Source organism: Anabrus simplex, chromosome 1, assembly GCF_040414725.1.
Source record: "Anabrus simplex isolate iqAnaSimp1 chromosome 1, ASM4041472v1, whole genome shotgun sequence".
In the NCBI taxonomy this organism is placed as follows: domain Eukaryota; kingdom Metazoa; phylum Arthropoda; class Insecta; order Orthoptera; family Tettigoniidae; genus Anabrus; species Anabrus simplex.
The window spans coordinates 186,550,844-186,573,222 of record NC_090265.1 but is presented as its reverse complement, the minus strand read 5'-3'; the positions used below and the strand labels follow the sequence as shown (position 1 = coordinate 186,573,222).

Below are 22,379 nucleotides of genomic sequence, written 5' to 3'. Positions count from 1 at the left end.
AGATCGGTCGCTGAGTCCGAGGGAAAAACCAACCCTGGAACGTAAACCGATTAAGGTAGCAAGAAAGAGTCTGAAGCTCCAGGACACTGTCCTTGACGCGGTAGAGGTGGGATCCCTCGCTTATTCCGAGAGAAAAACCAACCCTGGAACGTAAACCGATTAAGGTAGCAAGAAAGAGTCTAAAGCTCCAGGACACTGTCCTTGAGGCGGTAGAGGTGGGATCCCTCGCTGATTCCGAGGGAAAAACCAACCTTGGAGGGTAAGCAGATTAAGAAAGAAGAAGAACGAAAGAAAGGAAGAAAGAAAGAAAGAAAGAAAGAAAGAAAGAAAGAAAGAATGAATGAAAGTCAGATGTTGTCTGGCGGCAACAGTATGCAGTAAATGGTTAAGCATAGCAAGTGAGGCGCCTGGGCGAAGTACTGGTCACACTTCCAAGTTGTATCTTCCAACAAAAAGTCATATGCTCAAGGACATTGCACTTGATGTGGAAGGTGGGATCCCTCGCGGTTGTGTCCCATTTGTGATCACTCCCATTACTGTAGAAAACAAGATTGTGAAGAAAGACCAGTTCGTGACCCATTTGCGACAACTGTAAAATTATCAGCAGCCTACAGCCTATGAGGGTTTTCCAACGTCCATGCAGCAGGGGAACTACTAATTTGGGCGTACTCCACACAACCTCTCTCTTGAAGGCTTTTGAGATAATATTACTCTATAGTTTTTAGCATACGGTAATTATTCCAGCTGTAGACATACATCGTTGTTGCAGCTTTTGTTATTATGATGTTAAGCAAAGTCACCCCCGTACACGCCATGAGGGCCCTTGGAGGAGTGGAAGGTAAAGGCTTCCACCATTGTTAACCTCGGCACGTGATGGGGTAGAGTGCTTAGCTCTAAGCCCGGCCGCCTTTGCCCCCAGGAATTAACCTGGTACTCATTTTTGGCGTAGGCTGAGTGAACCTCAGGTCCATATGCACCTACGGAAGTGGAAATCTCGTTTCTTAAATTTTACGCCTTCCTGACGGGCGAACCGAACACGCCTTTACCGCCTCAGACAGGCAACCCCTGTTATGTAGTTAACTGCGTGCTTACTTGAGACATTCAGGTCATTGGGACGAATAAATGCAAGCCTCGAGCTTTATATAATGGATACTCTTGCAGAAATTTATGGAAAAGTTGGGGATGTTTGGTGACATGGGTTTTTCATCGCCGGCTTTACATCGCACCGACACATATAGGTCTTATGGCGACAATGAGATAGGAATGGGCTAGGAGTGAAGAAAGCGGCCTTAATTAAGGTACAGCCCCAGCATTATTTTGCCTGTTGTGAAAATACGAAACCACGGAATACCATCTTCAGGGCTACAGACAATGGGGTTCGAACCCACTATTTCCGGAAATCAATCTCACCTTTCCGCGATATCATTATAAAATTTTATTTCATCAATTTAATTTTAAATATTTTCTTGACATTATTTCTAAAATCTTGTACATCTAATCCGAGCGTACAGACAAAAATTACCATTTTATTTATAAAGGTGAAGGTAGGCTGAGCGGCCGCGCGTTTTAGCGGTCTACGGCTATGAAGCATAGCTCTGTATTCGGGAAACCTGCGGATTCGAACCCCACCGTCAGCTGTTCTCAGAGTAGCTTAACATTTTCACTTCCAGGAAAATGCCGGTACAGTTCCTATTCATAGGCCAGAGCTGAGTCCCACATTACATATTCATTAGCTCCTCAACTGAGGTTGGTGCCAGGAAGGGCATACGGATATAGAAACATCCCTTATATATTAATGTGTCCGCCTCTGTGGTGTAGTGGTTAGTGTGATTAGCTGCCAGCCCCAGAGGCGCGGGTTCGATTCCCGGGTCTGCCACGAAATTTGTGAAGTTATACGAGGGCTGGAACAGGGTACAATCAGCCTCGGGAGGTCAAATGAGTAGAGGTGGGAGGGGGGGGGCTCCATTCCCTCCTCAGCCATCCTGGAAGTGGTTTTCCGTGGTTTCCCACGTCTCCTACAGGCAGATGCCGGGATGGTACCTAACTTAAGAACACGGCCGCTTCCTCCCATTTCCTCGTCTATCTCTTCCAAACTGCCCACCACCCAATAGCCCCTGTTCAGCATAGTGGGTGAGGAAGACTGGGCGAGGTACTGGTCATCCTCCGCATTTGTATCCTCAGACGCAGAGTCTGAAGATCCAGGACACTGCCCTTGAGGCGGTAGAGGTGGGATCCCTAGCTGAGACCTAGGGAAAAAACCAACCCTGGACGGTAAACCGATTAAGATAGCAAGAAAGATAACATGAACTTGCCATCTAAACTTCCCCATTCGTAGATATAATGCTGGAATGTTTAGAACGTGAAATTTCATATTTTGCCTGTCCAGGGAGCATGATATAAGAGACATTTTTTAGAGGGGCTTGAATGTGGGAACTGTATTCCATTTGCTATTGTGATATTGTCCGGAGCCGCGTATGTGTGGGTAGCGTCGCCGAGCGGTCGAAGGCGCTGGTTTTAGGCACCAGCACGAAAGGGCGTGAATTCGAATCCCACCGCTGCCAACCCTATTTTAGTAGTGTACCCGATGCATTTACTGGACGTATTAAAAATGGCGCCTACGGAAGGTAGAGGCCAGCCAAGGCAAAGAAATGTATAACAGGATATCGATATTGATGTATGCTAGAAGGCCATGACTAACTTAAACCTACCACTATGAAGGCGGTGTACAATGCTGTAGAATCGATAGAATTGTTTTTAAAAAATAAGAAGGATCAAACAGATTATTAAAAAACTGACTTAAAAAATTGACGTGGTAACTACAAGATATCCCGAACATCGCTCTCAATAATAAGCGAGATTGGCAACATTTAGCGTGAAGTATTAAGCTGAGAGGACGAAAATATTGAGCGAATCGAATAGATAAACGTTAAAATACTGTAAAGAGGGAATAAAATCCTGAATATTTTAAAAATCCGTCCAGATACTTAGACGCAAAGTCGTTTGAAAACAAGAAGTTGATTGAGACGTGAGAGCTCGAGATTAAGCCACATTTAGTGAAAATAATCGCAAGGACAACCTAAATAGAGAAGCAATCACCATAAAAATATATATATATGCTACGCAGAACCATGATGAATTTATGTTTTTCAGAATCAACGCATATTGTCTACTGTGTTCCTGAACAGATGATGGCTTGCTAAATCGGCATAGACCCACCTGGAGGGAGATGTCATCCTGGCTGTTAAAACCACCCGACCCGTGTGGAGGAGGTCATTCTACCTGAAATACCAGTGGTGGAGATCCTGCCCAGTTCCCGATCCAAGGACTACGACCAGACCGAAGAGCAACTAAGCCCCGAGATATTGAATGGCGAGCTAAGTAATAGTATTAAGTAGTATAATTTCTTATGTAGAGTATTACCAGTATATACAATAGATCTGAATAGCCTAAGCGTGAGATAGTTAAGTGTGCTGTGAATATAAGAAAGTGCAGTGTGAAATATTTAAGACGATATCTTGTTACAGAATGGTAACGTGTTTACTACATTATTTTATCCAAGGATGAAGGAATACCATTTTAAAATGCGACATAGTGTAACAGCTGTTTTCAAAGAATCCCGGTTAGTTAGAAAGATCCATGAGTGATGTAGTACCAGTCAAACCCAGTTACGTCACAGAGGGACGCATGTTGAATTGGTTAAGTTAAGTTACCATACTCTTTGCTGTGTGACTATATTGAAAGGGTACATACTGAATTTGGGGTTATATATGGTATTGTATGACAAAATGCGTTTTGAGGAACGAATTCTGCGCTATTGATGAGATACATATCGTTGTGTTTAATTAATATTGGAGGTTAAACGCGGTAATTATGGATGTTAAATGAATTAAATAAGGATTGAATTGAAGGTTAATAGTGAGATAATGGAAGTGTATATAGTATTTTAAATGATATATTGCGCAGATTAACAGGAAGTAAAACGTATATGATATATTTTATGTGCGACGTTGGAGCACATATAAAGCGACTACAGAATATATTTATGCCCCAGGGAGGAACCATAGCAAGGTATGGACAATAAAATTACGCATATTTTAATGAAGTGTGAAAGTGGTTTGACAATAATAACAACCGGTGATGGGTAAATGAATACATGATTATATCATATTCTGAATGAATGTTATTGCGTGGAAGATCAAACTTGTATGCAAGTAGTATGATAATGTAGTGTTGAAATATCTTTGTGTAGGCATTAGCACACCTATATATGAAAAATGCTTACTGGCTATGTGTATATTGAGCTGGAATACGATACATAAGAAATTATTTAGCTAGAGTAGGGAAATTATTTGAGATTTATGTAGGATATCATCGATGTTTTGTTAATCTGAAATATTATTAGAGCGAATACTTAGTTAGGAGCCGTAATATAAGTGGCAATCGGACCGAGAAACTTAGTGCGTCATTCAATATTTCATTTTCTTCACTGTAGTCTACACCAACGAACTCAGATAATTTTCAATGTAACTTAGGTCACTGATATTTGTATTCAGAACTCATTATTCAGATTCAATTCATTTCCGCGGTAACTTAAACAAAGTGATGGTTGTATTTTCAATGAGGGTGTATAATTAACACCATGAGTGATGGAATAAGTTATTGATATACGGAATTTTGACCGTGGTCTGGAGACTTTGATGTAATATATACTTAAGTGACCAGATGTAAATTTTAATGGGGAAGATGAAACAAAGCAATAACTCATTTCAGGAGTACGTGACCCAGAATATTAAGATGTAAACTTAGTTTAGGAATAAGGCAGCGCTGACCTTAAATATTTGATTCAGTAATTAAAATATTTATTTATTAGGTTGATAATTGGAAGCTTATGAGCTATATTTGACATTAACCATTTCTTTTGCGAATCTTGACAGTTTAATAAATGTGTTTCTTGATTAGTTTTTCATATAATGAAATGAGTTTTCATTTATACTGGTAATCAATAGTTGTACATAGTGAGTAAGGTTCTCGTTGTGCGGATATATATATATATATTTTTTAAGGTTGACTGAAGTTTACGTTTACAAAAACTACTACTGAGCGTTGAATTACGTAATTTTGAACCGCGTATGATACCGTTACCTTCTCTTTGAACACACGTTAAACCAAACATAGAAAAATTAACCACTTTTCTGGAGGCATGAATACCCTGATATATATATATATATAACTGACTACTTGGGAATTACTGTGGTTACCCTGACCGGCAGGGTGCAGTAGGAACGTTGATTTTGGTTTAAAATACAATCTCCTTCGTTACTTGTTCAAATTTGCAAGATGATCTTCAGTGTGTATACGAGTGACGTCACTTGTGCTCTAGTAATCACGTATAAAATGTTTACCTTCATTTAACTGTGAATGCACCGTAGCTATATAAAAGTTCCTGGCAGCGGTGGGATTCGAACCCACGCCCTTTCGGACTGGTGCCTTAAACCAGCGCCTTAGACCGCTCGGCCACGCTACCGACGTACCGCTCAGTAGTACAGACAACTGACAATTAATCTTGTCGTTAAAATTCTGACAACATACCTTATATTTTTCTTTATCAATTAAAGTTCCGTCCGTAGAAGTTAGCGTGATTAGCTGCCACTCCAGGAAGGCCGGTGTCGATTCCCGGCTCTGCCATCTTGGAAGTGGTTTTCCGTGGTTTCCCACTTCTCCTCCAGGCAAATGCCGGGATGGTATCTAACTTAAGGCCACGGCCACTTCATTGCCCGACACTTCCAGTATTCCCATTCGCCACTTCAGGCCTCTGTTCATCATTGCAGGTAGGAAAACTGAGCGAAGTACTGGTCCTGCTATCCAGCTGTATTCCCCGACCCAAAGTCCTATGCTCCAGGGCACTGCCCTAGAAACCGAAGAGGTGGGATCCGTCCCTGAGTTCGAGGGAAAAACCAACCCTGGAACGTAAACCGATGAAGGTAGCAAGAAAGAGTCTGACGCTCCAGGACACTGTCCTTGAGGCGGTAGAGGTGGGATCCCACGCTGATTCCGAGAGAAAAACCAACCCTGGAGGGTAAGCAGATTAAGAAAGAAGAAGAGAAAAGGAAAGGAACAAAAGAAAGAAAGAAAGAAAGAAGGAAAGAAAGAAATAAATAAAGAATGTCAGATGTTGTCTGGCGGCAACAGTATGAATTAAATGGTTAAGCATAGCAAGTGAGGCCGCCTGGGCGAATTACTGGTCATACTCCCCAGTTGTATCTTCCAACAGAATGTCATATGCTCAAGGACATTGCACTTGATGTGAGACGTGGGATCCCTCGCGGTTTTGTCCCATTTGCGATCACTCCCATTACTGTGGAAAACAAAATTGCGAAGAAAGACCACTTCGTGTCCCTTTTGCCACGACTTTAAAATTATCAGCAGCCTACGAGGGTTTTCCAACGTCCATGCAGCAGGGGAACTACTAATTTGGGCGTACTCCACACAACCTCTCTCTTGAAGGCTTTTGAGATAATATTACTCTATAGTTTTTAGCATACGGTAATTATTCCAGCTGTAGACATACATCGTTGTTGCTGCTTTTGTTATTATGATCTTAAGCAAAGTCACCTCCGTACAGGCCATGAGGGCCCTTGGAAGAATGGAAGTTAAAGGCTTCCACCATTGTTAACCACGGCACGTGATGGGGTAGAGTGCTTAGCTCTAAGCCCGGCCGCCTTTGCCCCCAGGAATTAACCAGGTACTCATTTTTGGTGTAGGCTGGGTGAACCTCAGGGCCATATGCACCTCCGGAAATTGAAATCTCGTTTCTTAAATTTTACGCCTTCCTGACGGGCGAACAGAGCACGCCTTTACCGCCGCGGCCAGGCAGCCCCTGTTATGTTGTTAACTGCGTGCTTACTTGAGACATGCAGGTCATTGAGACGAATAAATGCAAGCCTCGAGCTTTATATAATCGATACTCTTACAGAAATTTATGGAAAAGTTGGGGATGTTTGGTGACATGGGTTTTTCAGCGCCGGCTTTACATCGCACCGACACATATAGGTCTTATGGCGACAATGAGATAGGAATGGGCTAGGAGTGAAGAAAGCGGCCTTAATTAAGGTACAGCCCCAGCATTATTTTGCCTGTTGTGAAAATACGAAACCACGGAAAACCATCTTCAGGCATACCGGCAATGGGGTTTTAACCCACTATTTCCGGAATTCAATCTCACCATTCCGCGCTATCATTATATAATTTCATTTCTTAAATTTCTTTTAATTTATATATTTTCTTGACGTTAATTTCTAATCCGAGCGTACAGACAAAAATTATCATTTTATTTATAAAGGTCGCCTCTGTGGTGTAGTGGTTAGCAGCCACCCCCGGAGGTCCGGATTCGATTCCCGGCTCTGCCACGAAATTTGAACAGTGGTACGAGGGCTCGAACGGGGTCCACTCAGCCTCGGGAGGTCAACTGAGAAGAGGTGGGTTCGATTCCCACTTCAGCCTTCCTCGAAGTGGTTTTCCGTGGTTTCCCACTTCACCTCCAGGCGAATGCCGGGATGGTACCTAACATAACTTAATGCCAGGGCGGCTTCCTTCCCTCATCCTTGCCTATCCCTTCCAATCTTCCCATCCCCCTCTAAAGCACCTGTTCACCATAGCAGGTGAAGGCCCCTGGGCGAGGTAAAGGTCATACTCCCCACTTGTATCCACCGACCAAGAGGCTGCAGCTCCAGGACACTGCCCTTGAGGCGGTAGGGGTGGGATCCCCCGCTGAGTCCGAGGGGAAAGCCGAACCTCGAGGGTAAACAGATGATGATGATGATGATGATGATTTATAAAGGTGAAAGTAGGCTGAGTGGCCGCGCGATTTTACGGGCTACGGCTATGAAGCAAAGCTCTGTATTCGGGAAACCTGTGGATCCGAACCACACCGTCAGCTGTTCTCAGAGTAGCTTAACATTTTCACTTCCAGGAAAATGCCGGTACAGTTCCTATTCATAGGCCAGAGCTGAGTCCTACATTTCGTATTCATTAGCTCCTCAACTGAGGTAGTGCCAGGAAGGGCATTCGGATGTAGAAACATCCCTTATAAATTAATGTGTCCGCCTCTGTGGTGTAGTGGTTAGTGTGATTAGCTGCCAGCCGCAGAGGCGCGGGTTCGATTCTCGGCTCTGCCACGAAATTTGAAAAGTTATACGAGGGCTGGAACGGGGTCCAATCAGCCTCGGGAGGTCAAATGAGTAGAGGGGGGGGGGGGCTTTCGATTTCCTCCTCAGCCATTCTGGAAGTGGTTTTCCGCGGTTTCTCACTTCTCATCCAGGCAAATGCCGGGATGGTACCTAACTTAAGAGCACGGCCGCTTCCTTCCCTCTTCCTTGTCTATCTCTTCCAAACTTACCACCCCCCAAAATGCACTGCTCAGCATAGTGTGTGAGGGCGCCTGGGCGAGGTAATTGTCATCCTCCGCATTTGTATCCTCAGACGCAGAGTCTGAAGCTCGAGGATGCAGCCCTTGAGGCAGTAGAGGTGGGATCCCTCGCTTAGTCCGACGGAAAAAACGGCCCTGCAGGGTAAACCGATTACGAAATATTAATCTCATCTCATCCCCACCCTGTATCAAGGAACGAGATGAGGAGTAGACATACGTACAACAGATGAAAGTAGGCTAATTATATTTTGAGCAGTGCTTATTTCGTTCGTTCGTAATCTGTTTACCCTCCAGGGTCGGTTTTTCCCTCGGACTTTGCAAGGCTTCAAGGCCAGTGTCCTGGAGATTCAGACTCACTTTTCAAATTTCAAATTTCGTGGCAGAGCCAGGAATCGAACGCGGGCCTCTAGGAGTGCCAGCTAATCATACAAACCACTACACCACAGAGGCGGATTGTTGAATTTCAACATACGATTCGTAAGAATCCTAGTACTGTATGCTGTTTCACCAGTTGCTTGAGGGATATGTTCCTGTAGCAGTCCTTCAGTAGGGATTTTCCTCAGCGCAACCTGACTGTTTTTATGTCACTTATAAGAGTGATCCCAAATGGGACGACACCTCCCTGGCTGAGTCCGAGGGAAAAATCAACCCTGGACGGTAAACCGATTAAAATAGCAAGAAAGATAAAATGAACCTGCCATCTAAACTTCCCCGTTCGTAGATATAATACTGGATGGTTTAGAACGTGAAATTTCATATTTTGCCTGTCCTGGGAGCATTATATAAGAGACATATTTTAGAGGGGCTTGAGTGTGGGAACTGTATTCCATTTGCTATTGTGATCTTGTCCGGAGCCGCGTATGTGTGGGTAGCGTGACCGAGCGGTCGAAGGCGCTGGTTTTATGCACCAGACCGAAAGGGCGTGGGTTCGAATCTCACGGCTGCCAACCCTATTTTAACTTAGTAGGAACGTTGATTTTGGTATAAAATACAATCTGCTTCGTTACTTGTTCATGTTTGCAAGATGATCTTCAGTGTGTATACGAGTGACGTCTCTTGTGCTCTAGTAATCACGTATAACATGTTCACCTTCATTTAACTGTGAATGCTCCGTAGCTATTTAAAAGTTCCTGGCAGCGGTGGGATTCGAACCCACGCCCTTTCGCACTGGTGACTTAAACCAGCGCCTTAGACCGCTCGGCCACGCTACCGACGTACCGCTTACTAGTACAGACAACTGACAATTCCTCTTGTCGTTAAAATTCTGACAACATACCTTATATTTTTCTTTATCAATTTAAGTTCCTTCCGTAGTAGTTAGTGTGATTAGCTGCTACCCCAAGAGGCCCGGGTTCGATTCCCGGCTCTGCTATCTTGGAAGTGGTTTTCCGTGGTTTCCCACTTCTCCTTCAGGCAAATCCCGGGATGATAACTAACTTAAGGCCACGCCAAATCCTTGTCCGCCCCTTCCAGTATTCCCATTCGCCACTTCAGGCCTCTGTTCATCATTGCAGGTGAGGCAGCCTGGGCGAAGTACTGGTCCTACTATCCAGCTGTATTCTCCGACCCAAAGTCCTATACTCCAGGACACTGTCCTAGATACTGAAGAGGTGGGATCCGTCCCTGATTTCGAGGGAAAAACCAACCCTGGAACGTAAACCGATGAAGGTAGCAAGAAAGAGTCTGACGCTCCAGGACACTGTCCTTGAGGCGGTAGAGGTGGGATCCCACGCTGATTCCGAGAGGAAAACCATCCCTGGAGGGTAAGCAGATTAAGAAAGAAGAAAAGGAAAGGAACAAAGAAAGAAAGAAAGAAGGAAGGAAGGAAAGAAAGAAAGAAATAAAGAAAGTCAGATGTTGTCTGGCGGCAACAGTATGCATTAAATGGTTAAGCATAGCAAGTGAGGCCGCCTGGGCGAATTACTGGTCATACTCCCCAGTTGTATCTTCCAACAGAATGTCATATGCTCAAGGACATTGCACTTGATGTGAGACGTGGGATCCCTCGCGGTTTTGTCCAATTTGCGATCACTCCCATTACTGTGGAAAACAAAATTGTGAAGAAAGACCATTTCCTGTCCCCTTTGCCACGACTTTAAAATTATCAGCAGCCTACGAGGGTTTGACAACGTCCATGCAGCAGGGGAACTACTAATTTGGGCGTACTCCACACAACCTCTCTCTTGAAGGCTTTTGAGATAATATTACTCTATAGTTTTTAGCATACGGTAATTATTCCAGCTGTAGACATACATCGTTGTTGCTGCTTTTGTTATTATGATGTTAAGCAAAGTCACCTCCGTACAGGCAATGAGGGCCCTTGGAGGAATGGAAGGTAAAGGCTTCCACCATTGTTAACCTCGGCACGTGATGGGGTAGAGTGCTTAGCTCTAAGACCGGCCGCCTTTGCCCCCAGGAATTAACCAGGTACTCATTTTTGGTGTAGGCTGAGTGATCCTCAGGGCCACATGCACCTCCGGAAATTGAAATCTCGTTTCTTAAATTTTACGCCTTCCTGACGGGCGAACTGAGCACGCCTTTACCGCCTCGGCCAGGCAGCCCCTCTTATGTTGTTAACTGCGTGCTTACTTGAGACATGCAGGTCATTGAGACGAATAAATGCAAGCCTCGAGCTTTATATAATGGATACTCTTACAGAAATTTATGGAAAAGTTGGGGATGTTTGGTGACATGGGTTTTTCAGCGCCGGCTTTACATCGCACCGACACATATAGGTCTTATGGCGACAATGAGATAGGAATGGGCTAGGAGTGAAGAAAGCGGCCTTAATTAAGGTACAGCCCCAGCATTATTTTGCCTGTTGTGAAAATACGAAACCACGGAAAACCATCTTCAGGCATACCGGCAATGGGTTTTTAACCCACTATTTCCGGAATTCAATCTCACCATTCCGCGCTATCATTATATAATTTCATTTCTTAAATTTCTTTTAATTTATATATTTTCTTGACGTTAATTTCTAATCCGAGCGTACAGACAAAAATTATCATTTTATTTATAAAGGTCGCCTCTGTGGTGTAGTGGTTAGCAGCCACCCCCGGAGGTCCGGGTTCGATTCCCGGCTCTGCTACGAAATTTGAACAGTGGTACGAGGGCTGGAACGGGGTCCACTCAGCCTCGGGAGGTCAACTGAGAAGAGGTGGGTTCGATTCCCACTTCAGCCTTCTTCGAAGTGGTTTTCCGTGGTTTCCTACTTCACCTCCAGGCGAATGCCGGGATGGTACCTAACATAACTTAATTCCACGGCCGCATCCTTCCCTATCCCTGCCAATCTTCCCATCCCCCTATAAAGCACCTGTTCACCATAGCAGGTGAGGGCGCCTGGGCGAGGTACTGGTCATACTTCCCAGTTGTATCCCCCGACCAAGAGTCTGCAGCTCCAGGACACTGCCCTTGAGGCGGTAGGGGTGGAATCCCCCGCTGAGTCCGAGGGGAAAGCCGAACCTCGAGGGTAAACAGATGATGATGATCATGATTTATACAGGTGAAAGTAGGCTGAGTGGCCGCGCGATTTTACGGGCTACGGCTATGAAGCAAAGCTCTGTATTCGGGAAACCTGTGGATTCGAACCCCACCGTCAGCTGTTCTCAGAGTAGCTTAACATTTTCACTTCCAGGAAAATGCCGGTACAGTTCCTATTCATAGGCCAGAGCTGAGTCCTACATTTCGTATTCATTAGCTCCTCAGCTGAGGTAGTGCCAGGAAGGGCATTTGGATGTAGAAACATCCCTTATAAATTAATGTTTCCGCCTCTGTGGTGTAGTGGTTAGTGTGATTAGCTGCCAGCCGCAGAGGCGCGGGTTCGATTCTCGGCTCTGCCACGAAATTTGAAAAGTTATACGAGGGCTGGAACGGGGTCCAATCAGCCTCGGGAGGTCAAATGAGTAGAGGGGGTGGGCTTTCGATTCCCTCCACAGCCATTCTGGAAGTGGTTTTCCGCGGTTTCTCACTTCTCATCTAGGCAAATGCCGGGATGGTACCTAACTTAAGAGCACGGCCGCTTCCTTCCCTCTTCCTTGTCTATCTCTTCCAAACTTCCCACCCCCCCAAAAAGGCACTGCTCAGCATAGTGTGTGAGGGCGCCTGGGCGAGGTAATAGTCATCCTCCGCATTTGTATCCTCAGACGCAGAGTCTGAAGCTCGAGGATGCAGCCCTTGAGGCAGTAGAGGTGGGATCCCTCGCTTAGTCCGACGGAAAAAACGGCCCTGGAGGGTAAACCGATTACGAAATATCAATCTCATCTCATCCCGACCCTGTATCAAGGAACGAGATGAAGGAGTAGACATACGTACAACAGATGAAAGTAGGCTAATTATATTTTGAGCAGTGCTTATTTCGTTCCTTCGTAATCTGTTTACCCTCCAGGGTCGGTTTTTCCCTCGGACTTTGCAAGGCCTCAAGGCCAGTGTCCTGGAGATTCAGACTCACTTTTCAAATTTCAAATTTCGTGGCAGAGCCAGGAACCGAACCCGGGCCTCTAGGAGTGGCAGCTAATCACACAAACCACTACACCACAGAGGCGGATTGTTGAATTTCAACATACGATTCCTAAGAATCCTAGTACTGTATGCTGTTTCACCAGTTGCTTGAGGGATGTGTTCCTGTAGCAGTCCTTCAGTAGGGATTTTCCTCAGCGCAACCTGACTGTTTTTATGTCACTGATAAGAGTGATCCCAAATGGGACGACCCCTCCTTGGCTGAGTCCGAGGGAAGAAACCAACCCTGGACGGTAAACCGATTAGGATAGCAAGAAAGATAACATGAACCTGCCATCTAAACTTCCCCGTTCGTAGATATAATACTCCATGGTTTAGAACGTGGAATTTCATATTTTGCCTGTCCAGGGAGCATTATATAAGAGACATATTTTAGAGGGGCTTGATTGTGGGAACTGTATTCCATTTGCTATTGTGATCTTGTCCGGAGCCGCGTATGTGTGGGTAGCGTGGCCGAGCGGTCGAAGGCGCTGGTTTTATGCACCAGTCCGAAAGGGCGTGGGTTCGAATCCCACGGCTGCCAACCCTATTTTAACTTAGTAGGAACGTTGATTTTGGTATAAAATACAATCTCCTTCGTTACTTGTCCATGTTTGCAAGATGATCTTCAGTGTGTATACGAGTGACGTCTCTTGTGCTCTGGTAATCACGTATAACATGTTTACCTTCATTTAACTGTGAATGCTCCGTAGCTATTTAAAAGTTTCTGGCAGCGGTGGGATTCGAACCCACGCCCTTTCGGACTGGTGCCTTAAACCAGCGCCTTAGACCGCTCGGCCACGCTACCGACGTACCGCTTACTAGTACAGACAACTGACAATTCCTCTTGTCGTTAAAATTCTGACAACATACCTTATATTTTTCTTTATCAATTTAAGTTCCTTCCGTAGTAGTTAGTGTGATTAGCTGCTACCCCAAGAGGCCCGGGTTCGATTCCCGGCTCTGCCATCTTGGAAGTGGTTTTCCGTGGTTTCCCACTTCTCCTCCAGGCAAATGCCGGGATGATAACTAACTTAAGGCCACGCCAAGTCCTTGTCCGCCCCTTCCAGTATTCCCATTCGCCACTTCAGGCCTCTGTTCATCATTGCAGGTGAGGCAGCCTGGGCGAAGTACTGGTCCTACTATCCAGCTGTATTCTCCGACCCAAAGTCCTATACTCCAGGACACTGTCCTAGATACCGAAGAGGTGGGATCCGTCCCTGATTTCGAGGGAAAAACCAACCCTGGAACGTAAACCGATGAAGGTGGCAAGAAAGAGTCTGACGCTCCAGGAAACTGTCCTTGAGGCGGTAGAGGTGGGATCCCACGCTGATTCCGAGAGGAAAACCATCCCTGGAGGGTAAGCAGATTAAGAAAGAAGAAAAGGAAAGGAAGAAAGAAAGAAAGAAAAAAAGAAGGAAGGAAGGAAAGAAAGAAAGAAATAAAGAAAGTCAGATGTTGTCTGGCGGCAACAGTATGCATTAAATGGTTAAGCATAGCAAGTGAGGCCGCCTGGGCGAATTACTGGTCATACTCCCCAGTTGTATCTTCCAACAGAATGTCATATGCTCAAGGACATTGCACTTGATGTGAAACGTGGGATTCTCGCGGTTTTGTCCCATTTGCGATCACTCCCATTACTGTGGAAAACAAAATCGTGAAGAAAGACCACTTCGTGTCCCTTTTGCCACGACTTTAAAATTATCAGCAGCCTACGAGGGTTTTCCAACGTCCATGCAGCAGGGGAACTACTAATTTGGGCGTACTCCACACAACCTCTCTCTTGAAGGCCTTTGAGATAATATTACTCTATAGTTTTTAGCATACGGTAATTATTCCAGCTGTAGACATACATCGTTGTTGCTGCTTTTGTTATTATGATGTTAAGCAAAGTCACCTCCGTACAGGCCATGAGGGCCCTTGGAGGAATGGAAGGTAAAGGCTTCCACCATTGCTAACCTCGGCACGTGATGGGGTAGAGTGCTTAGCTCTAAGCCCGGCCGCCTTTGACCCCAGGAATTAACCAGGTACTCATTTTTGGTGTAGGCTGGGTGAACCTCAGGGCCATATGCACCTCCGGAAATTGAAATCTTTTTTTCTTAAATTTTACGCCTTCCTGACGGGCGAACAGAGCACGCCTTTACCGCCTCGGCCAGGCAGACCCTCTTATGTTGTTAACTGCGTGCTTACTTGAGACATGCAGGTCATTGAGACGAATAAATGCAAGCCTCGAGCTTTATATAATGGATACTCTTACAGAAATTGATGGAAAAGTTGGGGATGTTTGGTGACATGGGTTTTTCATCGCACCGACACATATAGGTCTTATGGCGACAATGAGATAGGAATGGGATAGGAGTGAAGAAAGCAGCCTTAATTAAGGTACAGCCCCAGCATTATTTTGCCTGTTGTGAAAATACGAAACCACGGAAAACCATCTTCAGGCATACCGACAATGGGGTTTTAACCCACTATTTCCGGAATTCAATCTCACCATTCTGCGCTATCATTATATAATTTCATTTCTTCAATTTCTTTTAATTTATATATTTTCTTGACATTAATTTCTAATCCGAGCGTACAGACAAAAATTATCATTTTATTTATAAAGGTCGCCTCTGTGGTGTAGTGGTTAGCATCCACCCCCGGAGGTCCGGGTTCGATTCCCGGCTCTGCCACGAAATTTGAACAGTGGTACGAGGGCTGGAACGGGGTCCACTCAGCCTCCGGAGGTCGACTGAGAAGAGGTGTGTTCGATTCCCACTTCAGCCTTCCTCGAAGTGGTTTTCCGTGGTTTCCCACTTCACCTCCAGGCGAATGCCGGGATGGTACCTAACATAACTTAATGCCACGGCCGCTTCCTTCCCTCATCCTTGCCTATCCCTTCCAATCTTCCCATCCCCCACTAAAGCACCTGTTCACCATAGCAGGTGAGGGCGCCTGGGCGAGGTACTGGTCATACTCCCCAGTTGTATCCCCCGACCAAGAGTCTGCAGCTCCAGGACACTGCCCTTGAGGCGGTAGGGGTGGGATCCCCCGCCGAGTCCGGGGGGAAAGCCGAAACTCGAGGGTAAACAGATGATGATGATGATGATTTATGAAGGTGAAAGTAGGCTGAGTGGCCGCGCGATTTTACGGGCTACGGCTATGAAGCAAAGCTCTGTATTCGGGAAACCTGTGAATTCGAACCACACCGTCAGCTGTTCTCAGAGTAGCTTAACATTTTCACTTCCAGGAAAATGCCGGTACAGTTCCTATTCATAGGCCAGAGATGAGTCCTACATTTCGTATTCATTAGCTCCTCAAATGAGGTAGTGCCAGGAAGGGCATTCGGATGTAGAAACATCCCTTATAAATTAATGTTTCCGCCTCTGTGGTGTAGTGGCTAGTGTGATTAGCTGCCAGCCGCAGAGGCGCGGGTCGATTCTCGGCTCTGCCACGAAATTTGAAAAAGTTATACGAGGGCTGGAACGGGGTCCAATCAGCCTCGGTAGGTCAAATGAGTAGGGGGGGGGGGCTTTCGATTCCCTCCCCAGCCATTCTGGAAGTGGTATTCCGCGGTTTCTCACTTCTCATCCAGGCAAATGCCGGGATGGTACCTAACTTAAGAGCACGGCCGCTTCCTTCCCTCTTCCTTGTCTATCTCTTCCAAACTTCCCACCCCCCAAAAAGGCACTGCTCAGCATAGTGTGTGAGGGCGCCTGGGCGAGGTAATTGTCATCCTCCGCATTTGTATACTCAGACGCAGAGTCTGAAGCTCGAGGATGCAGCCCTTGAGGCAGTAGAGGTGGGATCCCTCGCTTAGTCCGACGGAAAAAACGGCCCTGGAGGGTAAACCGATTACGAAATATTGATCTCATCTCATCCCGACCCTGTATCAAAGAACGAGATGAAGGAGTAGACATAGTTACAACAGATGAAAGTAGGCTAATTATATTTTGAGCAGTGCTTATTTTGTTCGTTCGTAATCTGTTTACCCTCCAGGGTCGGTTTTTCCCTCGGACTTTGCAAGGCGTCAAGGCCAGTGTCCTAGAGATTCAGACTCACTTTTCAAATTTCATATTTCGTGGCAGAGCCAGGAATCGAACGCGGGCCTCTAGGAGTGGCAGCTAATCACACAAACCACTACACCACAGAGGCGGATTGTTGAATTTCAACATACGATTCGTAAGAATCCTAGTACTGTATGCTGTTTCACCAGTTGCTTGAGGGATGTGTTCCTGTAGCAGTCCTTCAGTAGGGATTTTCCTCAGCGCAACCTGACTGTTTTTATGTCACTGATAAGAGTGATCCCAAAAGGGACGACACCTCCCTGGCTGAGTCCGAGGGAAGAAACCAACCCTGGACGGTAAACCGATTAAGATAGCAAGAAAGATAAAATGAACCTGCCATCTAAACTTCCCCGTTCGCAGATATAATACTCCATGGTTTAGAACGTGAAATTTCATATTTTGCCTGTCCAGGGAGCATTATATAAGAGACATATTTTAGAGGGGCTTGAGTGTGGGAACTGTATTCCATTTGCTATTGTGATCTTGTCCGGAGCCGCGTATGTGTGGGTAGCGTGGCCGAGCGGTCGAAGGCCCTGGTTTTAGGCACCAGGCCGAAAGGGCGTGGGTTCGAATCCCACGGCTGCCAACCCTATTTTAACTTAGTAGGAACGTTGATTTTGGTATAAAATACAATCTCCTTCGTTACTTGTTCATGTTTGCAAGATGATCTTCAGTGTGTATACGAGTGACGTCTCTTGTGCTCTGGTAATCACGTATAATATGTTTACCTTCATTTAACTGTGAATGCTCCGTAGCTATTTAAAAGTTCCTGGCAGCGGTGGGATTCGAACCCACGCCCTTTCGCACTGGTGACTTAAACCAGCGCCTTAGACCGCTCGGCCACGCTACCGACGTACCGCTTACTAGTACAGACAACTGACAATTCCTCTTGTCGTTAAAATTCTGACAACATACCTTATATTTTTCTTAATCAATTTAAGTTCCTTCCGTAGTAGTTAGTGTGATTAGCTGCTACCCCAAGAGGCCCGGGTTCGATTCACGGCTGTGCCATCTTGGAAGTGGTTTTCCGTGTTTCCCACTTCTCCTCCAGGCAAATGCAGGGATGATAACTAACTTAAGGCCACGCCAAGTCCTTGTCCGCCCCTTCCAGTATTCCCATTCGCCACTTCAGGCCTCTGTTCATCATTGCAGGTGAGGCAGCCTGGGCGAAGTACTGGTCCTACTATCCAGCTGTATTCTCCGACCCAAAGTCCTATACTCCAGGACACTGTCCTAGATACCGAAGAGGTGGGATCCGTCCCTGATTTCGAGGGAAAAACCAACCCTGGAACGTAAACCGATGAAGGTAGCAAGAAAGAGTCTGACGCTCCAGGACGCTGTCCTTGAGGCGGTAGAGGTGGGATCCCACGCTGTTTCCAAGAGGAAAACCAACCCTGGAGGATAAGCAGATTAAGAAAGAAGAAGAGAAAAGGAAAGGAACAAAAGAAAGAAAGAAATAAAGAAAGTCAGATGTTGTCTGGCGGCAACAGTATGAATTAAATGGTTAAGCATAGCAAGTGAGGCCGCCTGGGCGAATTACTGGTCATACTCCCCAGTTGTATCTTCCAACAGAATGTCATATGCTCAAGGACATTGCACTTGATGTGAAACGTGGGATCCCTCGCTGTTTTGTCCCATTTGCGATCACTCCCATTACTGTGGAAAACAAAATTATGAAGAAAGACCATTTCGTGTCCCTTTTGCCACGACTTTAGAATTATCAGCAGCCTACGAGGGTTTTCCAACGTCCATGCAGCAGGGGAACTACTAATTTGGGCGTACTCCACACAACCTCTCTCTTGAAGGCTTTTGAGATAATATTACTCTATAGTTTTTAGCATAGGGTAATTATTCCAGCTGTAGACATACATCGTTGTTGCTGCTTTTGTTATTATGATGTTAAGCAAAGTCACCTCCGTACAGGCCATGAGGGCCCTTGGAGGAATGGAAGGTAAAGTCCTCCACCATTGTCAACCTCGGCACGTGATGGGGTAGAGTGCTTAGCTCTAAGACCGGCCGCCTTTGCCCCCAGGAATTAACCAGGTACTCATTTTTGGTGTAGGCTGGGTGAACCTCAGGGCCACATGCACCTCCGGTAATTGAAATCTCGTTTCTTAAATTTTACGCCTTCCTGACGGGCGAACAGAGCACGCCTTTACCGCCTCGGCCAGGCAGTCCCTCTTATGTTGTTAACTGCGTGCTTACTTGAGACATGCAGGTCATTGAGACGAATAAATGCAAGCCTTGAGCTTTATATAATGGATACTCTTACAGAAATTTAAAGAAAAGTTGGGGATGTTTGGTGACATGGGTTTTTCAGCGCCGGCTTTACATCGCACCGACACATATAGGTCTTATGGCGACATGAGATAGGAATGGGCTAGGAGTGAAGAAAGCGGCCTTAATTAAGGTACAGCCCCAGCATTATTTTGCTTGTTGTGAAAATACGAAACCACGGAAAACCAACTTCAGGCATACCGACAATGGGGTTTTAACCCACTATTTCCGGAATTCAATCTCACCATTCCGCGCTATCATTATATAATTTCATTTCTTCAATTTCTTTTAATTTATATATTTTCTTGACATTAATTTCTAATCCGAGCGTACAGTAAAAAATTATCATTTTATTTATAAAGGTCGCCTCTGCGGTTTAGTGGTTAGCAGCCACCCCCGGAGGTCCGGGTTCGATTCCCGGCTCTGCCACGAAATTTGAACAGTGGTACGAGGGCTGGAACGGGGTCCACTCAGCCTCGGGAGGTCAACTGAGAAGAGGTGGGTTCGATTCCCACTTCAGCCTTCCTCGAAGTGGTTTTCCGTGGTTTCCCACTTCACCTCCAGGCGAATGCCGGGATGGTACGTAACATAACTTAATGCCACGGCCGCATCCTTCCCTCATCCTTGCCTATCCCTTCCAATCTTCCCATCCCCCTCTAAAGCACCTGTTCACCATAGCAGGTGAGGGCGCCTGGGCGAGGTACTGGTCATACTCCCCAGTTGTATCCCCCGACCAAGAGTCTGCAGCTCCAGGACACTGCCTTTGAGGCGGTAGGGGCGGGATCCTCCGCTGAGTCCGAGGGGAAAGCCGAACCTCGAGGGTAAACAGATGATGATGATGATGATGATGATGATGATGATGATGATTTATAAAGGTGAAAGTAGGCTGAGTGGCCTCGCGATTTTACGGGCTACGGCTATGAAGCAAAGCTCTGTATTCGGGAAACCTGTGAATTCGAACCACACCGTCAGCTGTTCTCAGAGTAGCTTAACATTTTCACTTCCAGGAAAATGCCGGTACAGTTCCTATTCATAGGCCAGAGCTGAGTCCTACAATTCGTATTCATTAGCTCCTCAAGTGAGGTAGTTACAGGAAGGGCATTCGGATGTAGAAACATCCCTTACAAATTAATGTTTCCGCCTCTGTGGTGTAGTGGCTAGTGTGATTAGCTGCCAGCCGCAGAGGCGCGGGTTCGATTCTCGGCTCTGCCACGAAATTTGAAAAGTTATACGAGGGCTGGAACGGGATCCAATCAGCCCGGGGGTGAAATGAGTAGAGGGGGGGGGGCTCTCGATTCCCTCCACAGCCATTCTGGAATTGGTTTTCCGTGGTTTCTCACTTCTCATCCAGCCAAATGCCGGGATGGTACCTAACTTAAGAGCACGGCCGCTTCCTTCCCTCTTCCTTGTATATCTCTTCCAAACTTCCCACCCCCCAAAATGCACTGCTCAGCATAGTGTGTGAGGGCGCCTGGGCGAGGTAATTGTCATCCTCCGCATTTGTATCCTCAGACGCAGAGTCTGAAGCTCGAGGATGCAGCCCTTGAGGCAGTAGAGGTGGGATCCCTCGCTTAGTCCGACGGAAAAAACGGCCCTGGAGGATAAACCGATTACGAAATATTAATCTCATCTCATCCCGACCCTGTATCAAGGAACGAGATGGAGGAGTAGACATACGTTCAACAGATGAAAGTAGGCTAATTATATTTTGAGCAGTGCTTATTTCGTTCGTTCGTAATCTGTTTACCCACCAGGGTCGGTTTTCCCTCGGACTTTGAAAGGGATCCCACCTCTACCGCCTCAAGGCCAGTGTCCTGGAGATTCAGACTCATTTCTCAAATTTCAAATTTCGTGGCAGAGCCAGGAATCGAACGCGGGCCTCTAGGGGTGGCAGCTAATCACACAAACCACTACACCACAGAGGCGGATTGTTGAATTTCAACATACGATTCGTAAGAATCCTAGTACTGTATGCTGTTTCACCAGTTGCTTGAGGGATGTGTTCCTGTAGCAGTCCTTCAGTAGGGATTTTCCTCAGCGCAACCTGACTGTTTTTATGTCACTGATAAGAGTGATCCCAAAAGGGACGACACCTCCCTGGCTGAGTCCGAGGGAAAAAACCAACCCTGGACGGTAAACCGATTAAGATAGCAAGAAAGATAACATGAACCTGCCATCTAAACTTCCCCGTTCGTAGATATAATACTCCATGGTTTAGAAGGTGAAATTTCATATTTTGCCTGTCCAGGGAGCATTATATAACAGACATATTTTAGAGGGGCTTGAGTGTGGGAACTGTATTCCATTTGCTATTGTGATCTTGTCCGGAGCCGCGTGTGTGTGGGTAGCGTGGCCGTGCGGTTTAAGGCGCTGGTTTTAGGCACCAGTCCGAAAGAGCGTGGGTTCGAATCCCACCGCTGCCAACCCTATTTTAACTTAGTAGGAACGTTGATTTTGGTATAAAATACAATCTACTTCGTTACTTGTTCATGTTTGCAAGATGATCTTCAGTGTGTATACGAGTGACGTCTCTTGTGCTCTAGTAATCACGTATAACATGTTCACCTTCATTTAACTGTGAATGCTCCGTAGCTATTTAAAAGTTCCTGGCAGCGGTGGGATTCGAACCCACGCCCTTTCGGACTGGTGCCTTAAACCAGCGCCTTAGACCGCTCGGCCACGCTACCGACGTACCGCTTACTAGTACAGACAACTGACAATTCCTCTTGTCGTTAAAATTCTGACAACATACCTTATATTTTTCTTTATCAATTTAAGTTCCTTCCGTAGTAGTTAGTGTGATTAGCTGCTACCCCAAGAGGCCCGGGTTCGATTCCCGGCTCTCCCATCTTGGAAGTGGTTTTCCGTGGTTTCCCACTTCTCCTCCAGGCAAATGCCGGGATGCTAACTAACTTAAGGCCACGCCAAGTCCTTGTCCGCCCCTTCCAGTATTCCCATTCGCCACTTCAGGCCTCTGTTCATCATTGCAGGTGAGGCAGCCTGGGCGAAGTACTGGTCCTACTATCCAGCTGTATTCTCCGACCCAAAGTCCTATACTCCAGGACACTGTCCTAGATACCGAAGAGGTGGGATCCGTCCCTGATTTCGAGGGAAAAACCAACCCTGGA

The 22,379-nt window shown here is 46.1% G+C and overlaps 4 non-coding genes across 4 annotated transcripts; 1 reads left to right on the top strand and 3 right to left on the bottom strand.

Annotated features, from left to right (window-relative positions):
- Nucleotides 1–5,444: 5,444 nt before the first annotated feature.
- Nucleotides 5,445–5,524, bottom strand: TRNAL-AAG (transfer RNA leucine (anticodon AAG)). The gene has a single exon. It is a non-coding gene; the product is annotated as a tRNA-Leu (tRNA).
- Nucleotides 5,525–13,386: 7,862 nt separating this feature from the next.
- Nucleotides 13,387–13,466, top strand: TRNAI-UAU (transfer RNA isoleucine (anticodon UAU)). The gene has a single exon. It is a non-coding gene; the product is annotated as a tRNA-Ile (tRNA).
- Nucleotides 13,467–13,650: 184 nt separating this feature from the next.
- On the bottom strand, nt 13,651–13,730 carry TRNAL-AAG (transfer RNA leucine (anticodon AAG)). The gene has a single exon. It is a non-coding gene; the product is annotated as a tRNA-Leu (tRNA).
- Nucleotides 13,731–21,858: 8,128 nt separating this feature from the next.
- Nucleotides 21,859–21,938, bottom strand: TRNAL-AAG (transfer RNA leucine (anticodon AAG)). Its single transcript has one exon. It is a non-coding gene; the product is annotated as a tRNA-Leu (tRNA).
- Nucleotides 21,939–22,379: the final 441 nt, after the last annotated feature.